Source organism: Tachypleus tridentatus, chromosome 7, assembly GCF_004210375.1.
Source record: "Tachypleus tridentatus isolate NWPU-2018 chromosome 7, ASM421037v1, whole genome shotgun sequence".
Taxonomy (NCBI): domain Eukaryota; kingdom Metazoa; phylum Arthropoda; class Merostomata; order Xiphosura; family Limulidae; genus Tachypleus; species Tachypleus tridentatus.
Window position 1 is genome coordinate 70,282,782 of NC_134831.1, and position 8,494 is coordinate 70,291,275.

Sequence of the window (8,494 nt, forward strand, 5' to 3'; positions counted from 1 at the left end):
GGCTTATAATGCTAAAAATCAAGTTTCTATACACCCGCTGGGCAGAGCATAAGTAACCCAATGTGTAGCTTTGTGTCAGCTAAGTAAACTTGTAAACATTAATGGTAATTATAAATAAGCTATGTTATATACATATGTTAATTTCTAAATAAACTTGTAATGTTTTCAAAATGGGGAATGTTTTCAGTTAGTATGTAGAAAAAAGGAAATACATCTTTAAAATTTCACACTATTTATATCAGAAACGTGTAGTTTATATCCGATACCAAGTGAGGCTGCTAACAAAATGACCAGTCATTATATGTAGAATATGGTTTAAAACCATTAATCGTGTTGGTTAATTATAATTATTTTGAACGTCGTGGTCTAGTTTCAAACCTCATGGCTGAAATTTGTTTTAGTGTTTTCTTGTTTGATTTCTTTAGTAATTGTAATTTTCTTTTCGGCAACTAAAACTTAGCATGAATGACGAACAAAATGTATATAATTGATAGGTTAAAAAAGTATTATTTGTGTTTTTGTTAATATTATTGTTTTAATTGTATATAAGTTCGTTCACATTTTTCTACGTGTTTCCCGGAAGATATATTTCAAACTGCTGGTTATTAAGTGTATAAGTTAAATGATGTCATATTACCAATTCTGCACGATTGATGGACTTGACAAATCAGCATTCTGCAAAAATAAGTGTAGTTATACACTAGTTTAGAGTTTTCTTACAATAGTGTTCCCTCGATGGCCCAGCGGTAAATCGGAAAGTTTATAGCTTTATAACTCAGGGTTCGATATACATTGTGGATATGACGCAGATAACCCCTTGTGTAGCTTTGTGCTTAACAACAAATAAACCCAATCAATTTTTACAATGACTAACTGATTCTTTGTGAGCAGATCTATCAAACACACAAAAACGTTATCGTCTATATAAAAACTACCAAATATTTAAGTATAAAAAAATATCCCGAGAGTGGTACAGATTTTTCTCTTTCATTTCATCTCTCATTCAACGAAGTTTCTCTTTCGGCGTGATTTATTCGTTATTTAATGACGGGTCGAGCATTTTCTCTGAACGAAACCTTGCACAATTTAGAACACACACTGGTTTGTGGGTTGAGATATAATAATGATAAAAGATATTAGAGGTTGGGCTATTATTTACTATACGTGTAAATGACAACCATGCTGTGTGCGTTTGAAGAATGTTTCATCCGAAGGTATACAAATATGGACCCCAACTGTTTATTAAAACTAAAAGAATGGCGTTGTTGTCATTCACAGACATCAGATTAACAAAGTTAAAATTCGAACGTCACCAGAGCTCGAGGTATGAAACCAGATGAACATGAGAGAAATAAAACCTATAAGTACATAATCTAAATTTTACAAAATAGACTAGAGAACTCGAGGGGCCACTAGGTAGCTATAATGTGAAGTTATCTCTTGGGCTAAAATTTTTCGGCTTGATACAAATAGAATTATTCTAAAGATGAAACCCGAGGTTAAACGAATTCGATTTGTTGAAAGTGTTAGTGGATTAGTCCTTTAAGTTATCTCGCAGAGCATTAATATATAAATTATTTCCCAGAGAATTAATGGATTAACCCTTTAAATAATCTTGTGGAACGTTAGTGAATTAACACTTTAAATTATCTCGTAGAACACTCGCTTGACGTACGAGAGAGCCCAAATTCGAATATTCCCTGTTGGAAAAGAAAAAAAACAAACGATATTTGCTTAGACGAACTGGTGCTCAAAGTAGTGATTGTCTCACAACTCTGAAATCTAGGCGTGTTTGTGATAGGGACCAGAATGTTGTAAATTGAGTTGTTAAAAAACGTTTTACTAAAATTAACTAGTGGGCAGTTTTTTACCTCAGTCATTGGAGAGGTCTCTCACTCAATATTGCTTGCTGGGAATAATTATATGGACCGAAGGACACTGAGTGCTCCGTTTATTTTGAAGTATTTTACTAGGTATAGTACGGTAAGACTGATAAATTACACTAAAAGCAGGATTTTTTAAAGAAAAATAAGTTTTGTTGACACATAAAAACTTTTGTAGTCCAGGTCCATACCTTTACATGCATGTTTGTAGACAGATTTATTCAGTTACTTGCTGATTTCGCTAATGATACATTGTTCTGGAAGCCTTGAAAAATGTTCCCAACACTTAGGTCTGACAATAAATTGTTTACTTTTTGTCAAGGTTCATAAGCTAATTATGGGGGCATCAGCGGACCAAGTTGTTGTTGATGAACAACTCATGCAAAATAAAATGAAGTAATTTCAAACATGTATAATTTTTTATCAAATTCCCTCTTTTAGAGCTTCTGTTGTGTATTTGTGGTCTTGTCAAAGAGAATACAATTGTTTTATCGAAGGATCTACTGAAAACTTCGAATATCATCTGGAAATAGGTTAACCAGTTCAAAATGTGACGATAAAAAGGAAAAGCAGAAAAAACACGAAACTTTTTAATTTTACGATACTTATTACATGATATAAAAAGTATGTCTCCCGGCTGCAAAGATGCACAAATTTATTTTTGACAAATTTAATAAAATCATTTTCTATATGCTTGTTTCTAGAGATTTTGGCATCAAGAGTTGAGACTAATTTAAGGAGCTTTTAGCTATTGAATAGTATCATAAAGAAGTAAATTACAAGCTTGTGTTTTAGTTACCAGCCCAAACTACTGTAGACAACACCATTATTACCAGAATTTATTTTTAATATATTTGTTCGAGAGTTAATTTGAAAGAGTTTTCTTTCCATTTATGATTTATTTTAATTGCTTTTAACTAAGCACAAAGCTACATAATAGGATATCTGTGCTTTGCCCTCCGTGGGTATTGAAACTAGGTTTTTAGTGTTGTTAGTCCGCAGATATTCCGCTGTGCCACTAGATAGGTGCATTTATATGTTGCACCTGATTTCATATAATAGTTTGGATAAATTAGACATCTTATGTCTTGATAATTATAATATCTATTTATTTTTAATCATATTTAAAAATAATTGGTTATTTGATAATATTTACTTAATTTAATCATATTTAATAATGGTTATTTCAGCAATAGCATTTAATAATTATTATTTAATTTAATGAAATGTAATAATAGATATTAAGAATTATTGATCCCTGTATAGAGCTTAACATTTGAAAACATTATTTTGTTTTCTGCTGTCACTTATTATAATTAATTTTCCTAAATGATAGTGATTGACACACGCACACACGTATATATATATATATATATATTTACGTGTAAATTGATGAGTTGTATACAGAAGGCCTTTTGTCTAAAAAGTTCCATGAGACTTACAATTTTGATATTGTTTCTCTGGCAATAGTCCCAATCACTTTCACAAAAATATTTTGTATTGTTGATTTGGGTATGTGGATTTAGGCCAAAATGAAATAAATAATGACAATGCTTAACGAACAGTAGCGATACTAGTGAAAAAAACCTACACCCTTGTGCAAATTAATTGAAACAAATGGTAATTTTACAATATTTTCAGCATGGCGGCCGGTGTAGGCTCGCTCTACCCGCTGATTTCCTTTAATAGTCATTTTTTACACATACGGCGTCATTAGCTGTGTTTTGCAGTATGGTCGATCTATTTTTGGGATATATGACGAAATTTTTTGGAATATTACGTCATTCGAAATTGCGTTAGAAAGGCAAGGAGACCAGTCAAAAAGCAACTTCTTACCAACTCAATGATGAAAAAACGGTATCAATGGGGTCTGAAATACATGAACTGGAGGCAAGAACAATGGAGGAAGGTGTTATTCAGTGACGAGACTCATTTCTTCCTACAGGGTCAAAGAAGTCTGCATGTTCGCAGATCTCCAGGTGAGAAACTTCGAGAATCTCACATTAATTAGTTCGTAAAACATCCCTTGAAGAAGATGTTTTGGGGCTTTTTCAGCTACTATGAGGACAGAGGCTTACATATCGTAGAAGGTATGATGCGAGGACCACAGCACATCGAAGTTTTGCAGAGAAGAGTCATTCCAGAATTGGAAAAGAGATTTCCAGATGGATCTGGCATTTTTCAGCAAGATCTGGCTCCGTGCCACACATCGAAACTTTTGAAGAATTTTATGACTACAACGCGAATAAAGGTGCTGGACTGGCCTGGAAACTCTCCGGACTTAAATTCTATTGAAAATCTTTGGGCGATTTGTAAAGAAAGACTTCAGGGAAAAGACTGTACTACGAAGATAAGCTAATTGAGGTGTGGTACTGCGATCCAAAAATTAGTAAAGATTGCAATCAACTCGTGGACTCGATGCTAAAGCGGATTAATGATCTTCTGAAAAATAAAGGCGGTCATATCATGTATTAATTTGTGAGTAATTTTTGGATTCTCAGAAATAAAACGCAAAAAATTGAAAACATCGTAATTTTCTGCCTTGTTTCAATTAATTTGCACAAGGGTGTACACATAACTTTTAAGCGTAGTTGTTGAGTAAAGGATTCACAGTCTATGGGTGGGAAACCCTGTGCTAAACATGCTTTCACTTTCAGTCGTGGGAACATTACGAGAGTATCTCAAAAGTTGGAAGTGTGTACTGCCAGCTTAAAACTTATTGCTGAGAGACGTTTGGAAACTATTAATTATGCTGAAGAAGCATTTCTTTATTCGACACTAGATGACAGCACTTGAATAGTTTTAAGTGTATGTGGAGGTTTTGAGCAATAATAAACTGATTATTATTATAAATTTATTAATGATGAAAGTTCGAAAGATGATAAAGTATGTTAAATATATCATTCAAATGATTTTTAAGGACACTCTTTATAATGGTTTAGTGATGTAACTCTATATTACATTGCTATTAATTTCCAAGGTTAAATATTATACTAGTTTTAATAATGGTTTGCTATCAATCATTTAAAACGTTTAATTTTATCGTTCTTCTTTATTATTGATTGATGTTTATAACATAACGTAATGTTTTGAGACAACATGGGACCTACTGGGCCGTCTAAGCTACTTATTATTCAAATTAAACTAAATCTATAAATAAAAACATAAACACTTAAAGCCAACCATTAACATTCATAGACTTAACAAGTTTTTTCTCATAAACATAAACACTTAAAGCCAACCATTAACATTCATAGACTTAACAAGTTTTTTCTCATGTTCATTTCAGTTTACTGCCTCCACAGCATCCAAAGGTAACTCATTCTAAAGTCCAACCACCCTGTTAGAAAAACATAACTGTCTTAGCTGAAGATGACTCGTAACTTACCAAAATGTATATTTGTGTCCTCTAGTCCAACTATTCTCACCGTTAAGGATGAATAAAGACAGTGCATCAACACTATCAATTCCATTTACAATATTAAACACTTCAATCAGTTCCACAAACTCTTCCTTTTTCAAAAGAAAACAATCTGAGAGATTTCAGCCTCTCTTCGTATCACAACTCCTCTATCCCAGACGTTATTCTGGTAACCTTACTCTGAACCTTTCCAACAGTTCAATGTTCTTCCTGAGATAAGAAGCCCAAAACTGAATATAATATTCCGAATGTAGCCTCTCTTCGTATCACAATTCCTCTATCCCAGACGTCATTCTGGTAACCTTTCTCTGAACCTTTCCAACAGTTCAATGTTCTTCCTGAGATAAGAAGCCCAAAACTGAATATAATATTCCGAATGTAGCCTCTCTTCGTATCACAATTCCTCTATCCCAGACGTCATTCTGGTAACCTTTCTCTGAACCTTTCCAACAGTTCAATGTTCTTCCTGAGATAAGAAGCCCAAATCTGAATATAATGTTCCGAATGTAGCCTAACCAATGACTTATGCAATGAAATTATAACTTCTATAGACATGTATTCAACACTTCTGTAAAAATAACTTAAAATCCTCTTTGTTCTGCAACTAGCAACAACACACTGATTTGATGACGTAAGAGACTAATCAGCTATAATACTAAGATACTTTCCTTCATAACACTGTTAAGGCTATTCGAATACAAAATTATACTAACAATTCAATTATGATAAACCACATGCGTTATCTTGCTTTTATTATAATTAAAACCCATCTGCCATTTATTTGCTCAACTCACTAAATGATCTAAATCCTTTTGTAAATTAGTAGCATTCTCTTCACAGCTAGCAACACCCAAGACCTTATTATTATTTGTAAATCTAAGTAATTTATTGACTATGTCATTGATGCAAATCAAAAAGAGCAAAGATCCTAAGACTTAGCACCGAATTACCCCACTTTTAACATTAATTCAGTTTTATTGAGCTCCATTCGTAACAACTCTCTGATTTCTTGCATCCAGCCATTCTTCTATCTAAGTTGCTAACTTATACCTCACATCTATCGTGATAATATTATACTAGTCTTTTATAAGGTACTTTGTCAGATGCTTTCTGAAAATCAAGATACACCGAAACTACACCCTTATCCTTGTATACTTAAGCACTAAGCTTTTCAAAGAATGTCAAAGGATTTATAAGACAAGGTTTTCACTTAGTGAAAACATGTTGACTATTCAATAAATTTCTAAGCTTTGTTAACTGACTTTGCAAAACATATTTTATAAGACTTTCCAAAACGTTTCCCACAATTGGTGTAAGACTAATAGGTCTATAATTACTGGGACAATTTTTAACACTTTCCTTGAAAATATGAGTTATATTAGCTAGCATCCAGACCTCTGGTACCTGCCCAGTTTTCAAGGGCACACATCCAATCCTTAACCTCCTTCAAAACACTTGGGGAAATGCTATCTTCCAAGGAGCCTTATCGTTTTTTTCAACTTACTAATTTTTTTCTTAACAAGCTCAGAATTAATGCGCTCATCTTGTTCGATCTTTTTACCATCTATCAATTGTTCAAGATGTGGAATACTACTCAACTCTTTTTTAGTTAAAAGTGAAGAAAAAAGCACATTTTAATAATCTAGCAATTTTATAATACGAACCTTTCTTTGTTATTCCTAAAGTAACCTACCCTCTAAATTTTTGTTTACCCTTAAGGTATTTAGATAATCTTCACTGTCAATTTTTACATTTTCAGCCAACCTTTTCTCACACATCTTTCGGATGTTCCAATTTCCTGTTTCACCAACTTTCTTGATTTTCTATAATCTTCTGTCACACAACAAATTTAAATATATTAAGTTCTTATTTTTTCTTTCATTTTATTTCTTATAATACCAATCTGGTTTTTTATTGCAGCTACTATTTTCTTTCTGTAAAAAATTATCTTTGTTTGTTTTTGAATTTCGCACAAAGCTACTCGAGGGCTATCTGTGCTAGCCGTCCCTAATTTAGCAGTGTAAGACTAGAAGAAAGACAGCTAGTCATCACCACCCATCGCGAACTCTTGGGCTACTCTTACCAACGAATAGTGGGATTGATCGTAACATTATAACGCCCCAACGGCTGAAAGGGCGAGAATGTTTGGTGCAACCGGGATTTGAACCCGCGACCCACAGATTACTGGTCGAACGCCTCAACCCACCTGGCCATGACACGCCGTAAAAATTTATCTCTAAACATTTTCCACACTTGATCAGTGTTTTGAAATACGTAACTGAGCTTTTCAATTCACAACAGGCGATAATACTTGTCGTATCACTTCAAAATATGTAACCAAAATATTAGTATCCTTTTTCTCCATAAGCAGCAAAACATAGAGTAATGATCACTTATAATAAAAGTATTGCATTTGTTAGAGGGAACTAAGGATGTTATTTAAACAGACAAAATATTATGGAAAAGTTAGCGTTTAAAATATAACAAAGAAAAATTCACTTTTTATTAAACTCAAAAGTGATTTGGAAAAAGTTTGATTCACGTAATTGAAAAAAATCTTCAAAAGTTGTTTCAAAAATAAAATAGCTTACGAACAAACATTTCATGAAATTCAAATAATTTAATCTGATTTACTATTTAGATTATTATAGTACAATGGAATGATAACCAATAAGGAAGAATAAAAAATATTATGTAAAAAGTATGATCAGATTATGCAAACCTGTTTAATTTTTCAGAATGTTTAGTTTTTAAAACAACCGACTGAGGCACACAAACATAAATGGAATTTTAGAATCGAGAAATTGAAGTACTTTTAACAGATAACACTTGAAGAAAGTTTCACCAAAGGCGTTTTCATGAACCACTTTTCGTGATTGTGAATACAAATGGTAATTGAATTATATATTTTCTAAACATGATGTTGCATATTTGATAATAATTCGTTTATTACTTAAAATTATCAAATTGTATGTGCAATAATGAATTGGCTGTGTTCTAAGATCATCATGTTAAATTATAACAAATAAACTCAGGCCAAACTTTATCATTTAATTGAACAATGAATTAAATATTGTTAAAAATCGTCATTTTAAGTGACAATGAATAAAATATCGATTCAACATAACAATGTTTTTAAACATTTCAATATCAAATTGGCTTTGAGTTGAATATTGACACTTTGTCTATG